At 37.6% G+C, this 14,109-nt stretch overlaps 1 protein-coding gene across 1 annotated transcript in view; it reads right to left on the bottom strand.

Annotated features, from left to right (window-relative positions):
* LOC122808362 (IgGFc-binding protein-like) overlaps nt 1-14,109 on the bottom strand; it is a 251,858-nt gene that overhangs the window by 208,742 nt on the left and 29,007 nt on the right.

The following is a 14,109-nucleotide window of genomic DNA, read 5'->3' as shown; positions in this document are numbered from 1 at the left end:
GGAGCATTGCCTGGGTAAATGTCTTCCTCAAAATCATGCAGTTTACAAATGGAAGTTGAGGGAATTGACTCTATTAATATACAATGAAGTTCATAACATTTTTTTATCCTTGACCCTCTGAGCGAAGCTGACATTTTTCAATGCTTAATTTTGACATGATGTGTCATATGCATTTTAAGAAATAGGATTTGCATTCACTTGTCTTTAATGGCTGTTACATTTCATGAAATAGATAACATTTGCATTCACCTATCTTTGATGACTGTGGCACAGAGGTGAGGGAGTACACTGGTGTCAAATTTAATATTGCTACTTTAGTGTGTATAGACATTGAGCTATTGTGAAATAAATAAATATGGAAACATACAATGTCAGAGGGCATTGCATATAGTTTGCTGGTTTCTAGGTAAGATATATAAACAACTCCACAAAATAGGACATTCAGAACAAACTGACAGAGAATCAGACACGTTAATTCCATGTTATAATAAATTTGCAAAGTGAACATAAAAACATAGGGACATTCCTAGGCAAAAAAAAAAGATACTTAGCCAAATGCAACTTTAAGTATACACACTTAAAAGCTCATGACATAATTTATGAGTACTTAATAAGTGAATTTCTCCCAGCTGAAGCAGGGCCATGCATGACAAACCTGTTTAAAATTGCCTCTGCCTATCCAATCCTTACGACTAGCCTTAAGGAATGATAAAATCAAACTCACTTGACCTGTAATGGTAACTTATTCAACATGATGTTGAGTTAGGAACATATCCCTTCAGTGAAACTTCTTTATTTGCCTGTGTAAATTTGGATCCCTAGTACTAGTGTTTGTAGAGCCAATAATTTTGCAATGGAATATGAGGTGAAGATAAAACTAGGTCTTTCATTGCTCAAACAGCAAAACACAACTCACATAGCAGCAGCCAATATGGAGTAGAGCATAAGGAGAGTTGTACTAATCCATTTGGATACATGTAGAATTTGAAGCCTTTCATTTTTTTTTTCCTTGGTGAAAAACATTGTGGCCTTTCCAGCTGAGTGATATTGCTTGGAATTCTACATCCCGTAGGGGGTATTGCACCCAGTGATGGATCTGGTATGGGAAAGAGACAGTGATAAGATACCTTATTTAGATTTTGAAGGTATTTCCTTGAAAATTAACCTTGCCAGGTAGAAGGATTTACTGATTGTGATGGGAACATGATGCTTAAATGAGAGAGATTTGTCCTCATAAGTACCCAGGTTTCCTTTGATCTCCATATCTTTTTGAAGATGAGCTTCATTTATAACATAGGAGGTGGTAACTGCCTTTTTTTTGCTAAATGCTACTATGCTGTACTTTTTAGCATTTAGCTTAAACCATTTTCAGTAAACCAGGTATGCGCATATCCCACCCTTTATAGGAGCAGTTTATTATCAGTGGGTAAGCAGATAACAGTGTCCAGCAGGCAGTCATCAGCAAACTTTGTCAACCATACTTCAGGAATATTGGCATGTCTGTCTGCAAAACAAATGCCAAACAGGAGTGAGACCAACACTGATCCCTACGGTACCAACTAGTACAATTTTATGTTTAGAGAGAGTAAAAGCCCCTTTTACTACTTGGAGACTGTTGGCTAGCCAGTTTTCAATCCAGCAGATAATTTAGGAGACTACATTAAATTTGTTCAACTTAACGTCAGCATAGAAGGGTCATGTCAAAATCCTTCACCAGGTAAAGATAAGCAGTGTGCAGAGAGTGACTATTGTCCACACTCTCTTTAACATTTTCAAAGAAGTTTGCTAAGTTCAGGAGACAGGCCCTGCCATTAAAATTAAACTTACGCAACTTATCATGGTCTAGATAGCTATATTTGAATAGATCATTTATATATATATATATATATATATATATATATATATATATATATATATATATATATATATATATATATATATATATATATATATATATATATATATATATATATATATATGTGTGTGTGTGTGTGTGTGTGTGTGTGTGTTCCATGACTTTGCTATATAAGGCCAGTGATGCTGTCAGGCATATAATTACCTGGTTCAGTGTTCTGTGGGCATCAGGGACAAACCCTGTGGATAAGCTGAGCATTGACAGTTTATGTAGTAGCTCTGATTTGGCATACTTGGCACCAATGAGAATGTAGCTTGGGATGTTATCTGGTCCCAAAGAATCATTATTTTTAACCTTTGACAATTCCATGGTGATTTCAGGAGAAAAAAAATTTCAGGAACTGTTGGTGCTACTGTGTGAGTAGGTGGGTAAAGGTAGGGCTAAATTTGTCTCATAATACATTGGCTATATCCTTGGAATTGAAATGCATGATATTATGAATGAGTTCAGTGCACTGTAGAATATAATTCCTTAATTTCTTTAAGTTCATTATCTGCTTTACATATTAAATAGTGCTCTTAAGTTCCACATTAATATGTTTCGTTGTGATTGTGATGTAGGGGGAGAGATATTTTTTCACTTTTTCATTATTTACATTGTTTTATTTTACATTCTTGAATTTTCCATTAGTGTGGCTGAAGGTTTTTGTAAGCAGATATTCAGACACTGGTAAATTTGAAAGTGAATGTTGTGAACCTCTCTGCTGGGTTCACTTGTAGGGGATTGTTTGGAATGTTGCATAGGACTTCTACAAGCTGATAAAGGTTTGTCCTTGGGAATACCCTAAAGGTGGTCTCATTTGGTTGTGGGGTGTTACCATTAAACCTGACAAAGAAGGCAACTAATTTGTGGTCAGAGTGGAGGAGATGCATGGTGGAGTATAGGTGTAAGCTAGGTTGTTAAAGACCAGGTCAAATATATCAGTGCTTCTAGGGAGTAGTTCTGATGTGCATTGATATTAGCAAAATCTAATAAATACTGAACATAATCCATTTTTAGAGGTGAAAGTGTGCCAGTGAATGTTTAAGCAATTGAAGTCCCTTAGCAAGAAGTTATTTGGTTTGATAATAGATTCATAGGTTCATGGGTATATAGTGAGTCAGTTGTAGGATGTTATACATGTGGTGCGACTTCAAAAGATTTAGCAGAATAAAGACTTATGATATGGAGAATACATTCATATGTGTCATGTGAGAAGCAAGATAAAAGAAATGTACTGACATGTATTCACATTTAGTTAAAACAGAATGCCACATTCAACTTGCTTTATATTGCTGTCAGTAGAAAGTGACAAAAGAAAGAAGAAAAAGCTTAGCAACACCAACTAATGTAGAATTAGCTGATATCAACGGTGAGAACACAAAATATCTGCAAGATACAGGAAATCTGTCAAAAGGATAAAAAGTGTAATGGCTACTTCCTATGACAGAAGTGATTGTATTGTTGTTTGTCTTTCGGCTTTTCCCATTTACAGGTCGCCACAGTGGAACTCCAGTCCGCTAATGATTGGCAGTAGATTTTTACGGTGCCGAGTTGCCAGCTCCACGCCCAACCTTCAATAAAGGCACATGTATTTAAATTCAAGCAACAGCATTAAACTAATTATGGAGGTGGACAAAAGAGATAAGATGAGTTTTTCTCTTCTTTGAAAGCGTGTGACCACAGACTAGGATAATTTGAGAGTGGAAGTGTAAGAGCTAGACCCTACATTGGCAGGTACAGATGAGGGGGGTGGGCTTTCACTCCTGCAAAATATGTAGGGCTGTTATTCTTGTTGACCTTAATACTATCACTTAATATCACTAATACACATCTTAGTTTAACCGAATCATGTGTCAACAATCAGTGCAATATTATTCATAGCGAATGCCATGTATCTCTTCCTGAAAGTAAGATTACAATGCTAGCCATACAGTAGGGCATAATGAGAAGGTTTTGACCAAATGCCTGTAGTAATCTGAAGCCTCAGGTGTTGGGGAAAATAGACTAGTTTTCTTAATCACATGCAAGGCTGAAGCATTTACTTTCTTTATTGATGCCAGGTGATTGCATTCCTTTAGAGTTCTAGATGGCTGCCTCTATACCTAGTGTTTACGCTTGAATACATTCAAGAAATCAGTACAAAATAATACAGCGTCTAAAGATGCAAAATGATGAATGCGTCTGAAATGATGGTTTGTAGTTAAAAGTATTATAATGCATGGAGCACTGGCAATATGCTCCAAAAATGAAAATAAGATGGACATGATGCGCATCATTCGGACACTTTTTTAAGTACTTCTAATTGCCCTCATGTTCAGGCCCTATATGAGGGATTAACTGTTTACAGTTTCAGCTACCAGAGAACAATGGGAAAAGGAAAAACAGCTAGAAACATGGTTAGAACTTCACTGTATCACACCTGTGACAAATTAAGTACCTAATGTCTTTTAAAGTTGTTCGTACTTTAGTGAGACACTTCATTTTTCTCTAATGTGTGTTTGATAGTGTTAAGTATTTTACCGTATTTCAAAGGCTGTAACTAGCAGTAAGTTTAAACCTGCTCATTCTTAGAGGGACATTTTCTTTTGCCTTCTGAATGTTTGACAGTACTAAGGGTAACATCACGTTTCAATAAAACGCTTCACACTCCTGCACTTTTTTCTTCTGTAGCTGGTAGTACATGGGGCAGATAAAGTTCTGTGCACTACAAAGAATTACGATCAGGTCTTACTAATCATAACCCTTATTATGTGCTTTCAGCTTCACTCATGAGAAAAATTTCTCATCACTTATGTTTCAAATGCATAACATGTTAATTATTGTTAGAGACCTTTTCATAATCTCAGTGATTTTCTCTTTTTTGAAACGTAACATTTTCAATATGTTTCTATTGTCTTATGCTTTGTTTGGCAGATAGCACAGATGGTTAAGGCCCACAGCTGCTAACACGCTTCTTACTGTAGTTAAAGGGTACAGAATTTGATTCTTTGCTTCTCCATTTGCCATGTTTAATATTTCCAAGTGTTTTGGGTTTCTAATATCATGACAGGAATAGACTCCATTCCTAAGTCAAAGTACAATTAATGTTCATGAAATTAATATTGTTTTAATCTTTGATGTTAGCCAGAAGGTCTGTTTCCACCACCTGCCATGTACCCATAACTGACTGTTTCTGTAATTCATGCAGAGTTGCATGTATTCGTGACATATCTAAGTATGATTGCAAATTCTTTTTTATAAGACCCATTGCTCCTACTATTGGAATTGTCTGAGTATCCTTCTTCCACATTATCCCCTAGTTTTTGCCCGTAAATCCTGGTATTTTATGACTTTGTCTCTTTCTCTCTGTACGTAAAACACTGTTGTCACTGAGTATAACAATTTCAATAATCAATGATATTTTTGTCTTCCTTTCATGGTACTATATCTGATTTTCTTACATCTGTTTTTTGGACTGTTGGTAATAGGTGATCACGTGATATAAATGTCATCATTTTCTGTAATGCTTTGTGGCTCATGTTTCCAATGTTTTTCAGCTACTTCAATATTATACTGTTTGCACAATTCCCAATGTAACAGTGTTGTCACATTATTATGCCTTTCAGAATACAGTCCTTCTGCCATTAGTGTATCACACCCAGCAACAAGATGTGCAACTGTTTTCAATTTCTGATTGCCTGCTGTTCTACTCTGAGCATGTAGTTTGACCAAACACTGTCCCAGGCCATACCTGAAAAGAACACTTATGTCTAGAGTCATTACCTGGTTATCAAATGTACAAAAAAATAGAAAAGACCACCAGATGGAGAAATTAAATATAATAAAATAAAATAAAAAAAATACTGTATTGGTCAGAAAATAATTTGTGCTAGATTCGATAGAATATTAAGGATAACATTGAATGTGGCAGTATATTGTACTCATGAGAGTAGTTTGCTGTATACCCAGATGTAATCTAATGCCAGCAGGATCGTGCTGGGTTTCACTGCTACCCGTTATTTATATAACATCACTAATGGTAGTAGTGTATTTCCCATGGTGATCTATAGTGGGTGAACAGACATACCAGGCTGAAAATAATGGATTTTTTTTCTTGAAATCAAAGTTTTTAGTTCAGATGAGTATAATTTGTTACATTGGCATTCCTTTCTATAGACAGGCTTTGTTTATGTTTTGCGCTTGTTTTGGCTTGTATCCTGATTTTAATTCAACAAAGGCAGACTGGTCTAAGGGTGGAGACAGTAGATTTCTTTTAATGTCAGTAGCTACTGGATATCCTTTTTTGTAATTTAAATGTCATTAAAGGGAACAGCTCATAGGTGGCTGACTGTTTCTTGCCCCAGGCAGGTCATTGTTAATATCGCTAACCAGTTAAAATTGTGGCTTGAATTTAGAATATGCCTGCTGAAGTTGCTCACACTCTATGTAGTGCACAACCTCCAATAGGCAGGTTTATACCAATTTTTATAATTAGTGCAAGTGATTTCTTAAATGTAGACTGTGTCATTGAAGTGGCATATTGAATACCTGTGTGACCCTTAAGCAAACAGGCTCATGTGAATGTCTACAAATTCTGCACTTTGTTGGTGCATTAATAAAAGCAACTGATTATTGGGTAAAGTTGAAATACAATAGTCAAGCTTGTGATAAAGTCTGCAGAAACGTGATACTTTTTCTTCATAGTTTTGCCACAGCAACATGGACACCTGGTATCATCCTCCACTAACAAGTTATGTGTAATCGCTTGCAGTCAGTGGTTTAGTGGTCTCTTTCTAACAATGCCATCTGTATTATCTCATAAAGTGCCTGATGTAGCCTACTGGAAATATACTTCCCATAATGTTTACAAATAGTGGATATTTAGGCTTGAAATTAATTGGAAAGAAATGCTGTGGAAACTAATTGATGCATAACTGTTATTTACCATTGTCCACTAATGTTGGAATACTAATCACATTCAATGAATTTTGGATGAAATTATCTTTTCTGGCAATAATTTCAAAAATCTAGATATAAGCATCCCTTTTACATAAAGGGAGATGGATGAGTGAAATAGTTATTAAATGTATAACACAACAGAACAGTCTGCTCTAAGGAAGGGGAAATGGTTTCAGTTCACAAGGCCATAATATGACATTAGAAACTGGCTAAAAAAGAGCAAAGAGCATAAAGGAAGGTGGTTGCTGTAGTGACTCAACTGTGAGAAATTTTAAATCATGAGGGAGGTTGATTAGAATATTCATTGGTTTTACTAGCAGACTTTCTTGATGATAGTGATAGTAGGGAACAAGTAGTGGATCACAAAATGAACTCTGTAGAATGCTTCACCCCACACACACACACACACACACACACACACACACACACACACACACACACACACACACACACACACAAACACTCACTCTAGTGTGTAGCTTGAGGAACTGCTACTGCCAGAAAACACCCATAAAACACTCTGCATGTGTTATGGGGTATGTAGTAGATCATGTAAAGATTGTGGAAGACATGCATTTGATATGTAAGTGCTTCAACTAAATGCCATGGTTTGTAATGCCAGATGTTGTTTAGGGATTAAGAACTGCCACAATTAAGTAAAAACGGTAGTCTGTTGCCACAATGAGATTATCTGCTACTCAGAAAAGCACAATGTCAATTCTGTATTATCTCCTTATGTTTACTTATAGAAAGGCAGGAACTAATTAAAGGCTAAATAAGATTCAAACAACATCAGTGTTATTATCTGTATAATATTTTCCAGTAAATGGTCTGTTAGAAATAGGACACTAATTTTCAAGGATAGAAAGAACACAGTAGGATTCATAAAAGACAGGAGTAATGTTGCCTGCCATTACATTTGGTGGCAATCACTGTCTACTAATAAGGAACTATAAATACAGTGAATAATTAGACAAAGCCGACTCATTCGTGACTGAACCATTCTGGTTGCACCTGCATCGAGCTCATAAGTTAATGTTAGCCTGGACAAGATGAAATGTGTGGTCTCAGAGAAGTCAATATATGTTGATTTGCACCATACAAAATTAGAATGTAGGTGAAGTAGGATCAAACTGCTGTGCTAAACAGGTTTCACAGATAGCTTCTCATCTGATGAGGTCAGTTCTGTCATTAAAAATGCAAATGGGTGTTTCACTCTGTGAATGAAAATGCTTTATCACCGATTAGGCAGGGTATACTGTGCAATACTTCAAGAGTATGGACGTGATAGACATTTTCCTGTGGAAGAACACTAGGTAGTTAAAGGTAGATTCCTGTCTGCTAAGCAGTACAGTGTTCATCAGACATAAACTTGTCCTCATGCAGGTGAGGTTTCGCTACCTCCCATCTACATATCTGTCTCTCTAGTGAATGGACCCTGCAGCTAATCTGCAGTACACTTACTCCAGCTGAGGTAAGATGGCATGCATTTGGGAAATACTGGAACATGCATTTCTTATTTATACAGTTAGTTCTAATTTATTGATTGTGATATGTACTATTCAAAAGGGAGCCATTATAAATGCAGACAGCATGCAAGAGCAGGGCATGGGAAATGATATTTACAAGTTGGTGGTTTATATCTGTTTCAGCACTCAACATAATTGAGCAGTCATCTTTATAAAGTAGTGCACCACAATAAAGCTTCAATTCACAAGTACACTGCTGCATTGCAAAGCAAGCATAACATCTAAATGTCATTAAAGGGAACAGCTCATAGGCTAATGAACCCAGAGAAGCATTTTAAGCCTAACCATGCTTCCCAAAGGTGATAATCTAACTCTGTACCTTGTGTCTGTAAGATAAACACTGTAACTATTATGCTAACCCCAAACTACACAGAGAACTATCAGCAATAATAGAGAAAATATACTGTATCACTTGGAATTCTATCACACACACACTGCAGGAGTGAGGTCAGTATTTATCTAACAGTGACCCAGTCAAAACGGTAGTATTTAGATTGGACAGTAAGGTACTGAACTCTAACTGTATAAAAAATACATTGCTTTTTTTTTTTGTTATGTTAAATTGAGCTTAATTTAACATACAGAGACGAATAAAAAAAAAAGGTTTTGTTTATTTTCGCTATGTTTTCTTTAAACTGTCATATATTGTACAAAAAATAATGACTAAAACAACAAAAAAGACCTTTTCTTTTCACTTTTTGTCAACTCTGATGTTGCTCCCCAGTCGCGCGCACAGCATCAGAACTACGCAGATATGAGGGGCAAAAATGGCAGCATAAACAGGTGCCATTATTTATAATATCCCCCTGTGTGAAGCAAGAAAAGAATCAATCTTTAGCTGGATAACTGAAGAGGAGTGGGTATCAGACTTAAGTCTGCTCTTTAGATGTTTAATAAAATTGCTTCACAGGATTGTGATCTCGTTTTATTTTAGATGGCAGTGTGTCATATGCAAGTTATGATATACAGTACAACTTCATTTGTGATGATTTACACAGGAAGAATGAAAACAAGAGATCTAGTCATTTTGAGAGAAAGCCACTTGGTTCTTTGAAGAACATTATCTGCATATTATGCTTTGCTGTTTGAAGAACTGACATTTGGTGAGGAGGCAGAAACAATACTTGAAATAACTGGTATACCATATTTACACTAAGCTAAGAGAACACCATCGGGGAATTTTCTTCCTTCTGATAAGTTTAAAGAATATATACTTTTCATGCCCAGAAGAATAGCTTGCTTATATGAAATTTTGATTGATCTATGTGATGGTGAAGTTGGCACAAGAAATTCAAGAACACATACTCTGCAGTTCAAATATGTGTCACCCAAATGAACTGGGTTATCTCCATACTGCTTAAAGAACTATACTTTAACCAAGTCAGAAGTAGTTACCTACTAAAAGCTACTACATAAAGCATCAGATCAAGTGGTGGTCAGACATGAAACTAATTTCACTAATAATGTATAGATGAGAATGCCTAGTTTGAATATTTAAGTAAATTGTTGCCCTTTTTACAGGTAATTATCTGATGAATCCTAAGTACTTTTAGAAATGAAAGAATTGAAAGAAAAAGTTTTTAATTATGATAAAGAGTTCCCAGCTAACACATATAACGGACTCTAAAGAATTAATTAATTCAGAAGAGCTACAAAAATAGACTCATTTTACAAAGAGGATGGTACACCAAAAAAATATAAAGTTCATTCCAGACCCAAGGTCAGACTCAAAGGAGTCTTCAGATGTAGTATGAATTGGGAATCCTTCAAATGATGATCAAAAATATTAAACTACTCTCTCCGATTTTGCCCCATATAAGGACCTGAGGTTGACCAGATAGCATAATAGTTAAAGGCTTTGCATCCTCTGTACAAGGTACAAGACGTGATCCTGTCTTCTGATCAATGCCTGTTAAGTGTTTGTATTTTCTCCTGTTTTCTCTGTGGGGTTCCTCCTACTTCCAAAAAAGCATGAGTGTTCCCATCTCAAACTCACCTAAAAATGGAGCTATGGGCAGTAGCACAGACTCTAGATGCTGCCCTACAGGGGGAAGAGTCAAATAGACCAACTATTTAACCATCTAGTGTGGTGCGCAGTATCCTCAAAAAAGGAGAGCACAGATCACAGACTGAATGCCATAGGAGGGATAGCCACTCAGTGATGTAAAATATGGGTCTGGGTGATTGGATCATGTTGACTAATGTCGACAGAAGGGCATGGGTATTTACTAGTGAAAAGTGGGCTGAGGACCCAGTCTACTCCAAGGACCCATGTTAATGACGAGGGAGTCAATGTACTTTTATTGGCCAGTGTGTATCCACTATAAAGCCCGCAGTCATGAGTCAATAAGCTACTAGCTGTCCAGTGTCCAGTTGCCCATCTTGGGTTACCTGGGTTAACTCTGTTATGCAAAAGCTGGATGTAAAACCAGTCAACCTGCCAAACATGAGTTAAGAATTGCTGCATTCAGTGTAGCTTCACTGACAGGACATTGAGCAAAGCCACATAGCTTGGGGTCCAGAGTCTACTACTCAAAAGAGGGCAGGCTAAAAATGATGTGGGAACTGTTGTGAGGGAGAGGCTTCAGAAGACAGTGAGGGACATCATCAGAATTAGTAACAAACTTATGGCAATCAGACTCCATTGTAATGACAGAGCAGTAGTCAACATCTCAGCCTATGCCCCACTGCAGGGTTGTGATAGAAAAAGAGTGCATTCAGAGAGCAGTTGCAGGACCTACCAGATAAAACAGGACATCTAGAAATGGTGCTGATATTGTGTGATCTGAATGCACGTATCAGGACAAGCAGAACAGGATATGAGGACTGACTGGGACCACATGAGTGGGGCAACAGGAATAAAGAAGGAGAGGCCATTCTAGACTTCTTTCTGGCAAATTGCTTGATAGTGATGAACACATGGTTCAGAAGGAGAGACAGTCACAAGATCAGATGCAAATGTGGCCTGCATGTAACTTGGGTAGACTCCCTCATAGTAAGGAAAGGGTACTGGTGTATAACTGGTGATTGCAAAGTCACTCCCACTGAAACAGTTGGCCCACAGCATAAACCACTAGTTGGCACAATCACCTGCAAGCAATGGTGAGAGAAGGCTCTATGGTCAACAGAGACAAGACTGAAGACCTGGAAGTTGACTGGAGAGAAAGTACAACAGTTCAATGAATTATTCAGGGCTCTAACACCCCTAGAAGAAGAGGCAATAGGAGGTGAAGAAGAATGGCAAGACGTCAAAACAGCATGTGTAAGGCTAAAGAACAGATATGTGTTGGAACCAGATATTTTAAGGAAAGCTGGTGGTGGAATGCAGAACTCCAGCAAGTCATCAAAAGAAAGAAGAAGGGCAGGAAGAAGTGGTAGATAGAAAAGAAAGATCAGACTAAGAATTAATATCGGTTGCAATAGCAAACAACGGCATCAGTGGTACTCTACCCACTTCTGGAAAGTGACTTAGTGAATGGCATAAAGAAACACTATTACATTATAGGGCAAAGACAGAAAGATAAAGATATTCAGCCACCCTTCATAAGGGATGCCAACAACAACCTGCTCACCAGTCCACACAACATAAAAATGCAGATAGAAGGAGTACTTCCAGCAGCTTCTGAATGAAGAAAACCCCACAGAAGCTGTATAGTCCCAGACCCCAGCAAAGAGGATGAGCCCACCATAGAAGAAGTAAGAACAGCATTAAGGAAAATGAAGTCAGGGAAAGCAGCAGGTTCAGTCTCAGAAGATATGATCAAGATATTGGGTGAGATACAGGAGAAAGTACTCCTGAGGATACTTAGAACAGTATGAGAGAAAGATGCATTCCAAATGACTGGAAAATAAGCATTCTAATACTAGTGTTTAAGAACAAAGAGGATATTCGCAACTGTAAGCATGAAAGATCTGGAGAGGGACATTGATAAATGAATACACAGAGTAGTAGAAAGTAAGATGGCAAATGAGCAGTTCATTATCAGGCCAGGATGCAGCACAACTGACCTGCTGTTTGCAGTGAGACAGATAATCGAGAAAAAGCTATACATGAGGAGACAGTCCAAATGGACATTCCCAGACTTGGAGAAGACATATGACAAGGTCCCAAGAAAGCTGATTTGGTCAGTCCTGTGGTGCTTCAGCATCCCAGAAACATTGGTAGAATTAGTGCAGGCTATGTACAGGGACCCAGTGACTTGAATAAGAACAATGTTCAGTCTTACAGAGGGGTTCCCAGAGGGAGTGAGTGTGCATCAGGGTTCAGCTCTAAGCCCACTGCTGCTCATACTAGTAATGGACTATATTAGCCGACAGGTCAGAGGAGACAGATTATTAAAGTTATTGTATGCAAATGACATGGCATTACAGGCAGACTCTGATCAAGAACTTCAGCAAAGGGTAGAGGAATGGAATGCAAAACTGAAGGCACATGAGATGAAACTGAGTACAGATAAGACAGCTGTAATGGCAGCAAATGGGGGAACCATAAGATGGTGAGAACTGCGATATAAGGGAAGATGGTGGAACAGGTTAACAACTTCAAGTATCTGGATGGGTGGTTGAGGAAAAAGGAAGTTTGAATGAGGAAAAGAAGCATAAAGGTAAGGTTTACAAAAGAGTGATGTGACCAGTACTGTATGGTACAGAAACACGGGCAGTAAAGGAAGAGCAGCTGTGGAAACTTGAGGTGATTGAGTTGAAGTGCCAGAGACAGGTGGTAGGATACACATTATGGAATAGACAAAGGAATGAGAACATAAGAGCAGAAGCCAAAATAGCTCCAATTGCAGAAAAGGTCAAATAGAACGTATTATGGTGGTTCAGGCACATGTGCGGGAAAAGCAGAAGACAACCTGGTAAAGAAGATTTGGGATAGACAAGAAGAGGGCATGGAGAACAAGGGTCTCCTACAAAGAGTTGGATGGACTTTGTGAGTAAAGACCTGCAACAGTCAAGTATGACTTATTGAGAAGCTAGGAGAGTGGCACTGAATAAGGAGAGATGCAGAGAAGTGACATGACACCCCAACACACATAGAAAATACGAAAAGGGAGTTGATGATGACAATAATAGTGATGATGATGAAGGATTTGAACAATAGAAAAGACTGATGAAATGGGAGCAAAGATGGAGTCTCTGTTATCAATGCAAACTCACAAGGGTGGACCAAATAAGCTTATTGATGATGGATGTTGCATTGCATGGGACCTTCATATGAAAGTTTCTTTCAAAGGCCTGCAATGTAAACTCCTGCGCTCCACATAAGGAGAAACTCTGTCCTTGTGCATGTTTTTCTCTGCATAACCATGAGTGCTCTGTTGTGGGACTATAGTTTTCCCACCATTTCCAGCATCCTACAGGTGTTATCTACAGGGCTCCGGAACTCAAGAAGACATAAAGGACAAAAGAACTGACAAAATATTTCCATCAAAGATTCTATGCATAACATCCTACTAAGCCTACTTCAAGTAAGACATAAAACAGAGTTGTTTATCACAAAAAAAAAGAAAATAAAAATTGAGTAGCAGACAGTTCTGTGTGCAAACTAGTTACTCAGAAGCATTAATATAATTAATCAGATCACATATCTCAAGCACTGTTCATTAAAAAAGAGAGCAGAGATTAAACAGATATAATTTTTGCTCAATAAATGAACGTACATACTTACATGCACATATAAATACTAGACAAAATAAGCAGGCCATGTATGTGACGGTGAGTGCAGAGGTTGGTGGAAAATAT

The sequence above is a fragment of the Protopterus annectens genome, chromosome 8.part0 (assembly GCF_019279795.1).
Source record: "Protopterus annectens isolate FY-2018-M chromosome 8.part0, PAN1.0, whole genome shotgun sequence".
Classification (NCBI taxonomy): Eukaryota; Metazoa; Chordata; order Ceratodontiformes; family Protopteridae; genus Protopterus; species Protopterus annectens.
The sequence above is the reverse complement of the archived record's forward strand: the minus strand, read 5'-3'. Positions and strand labels throughout refer to the sequence as shown.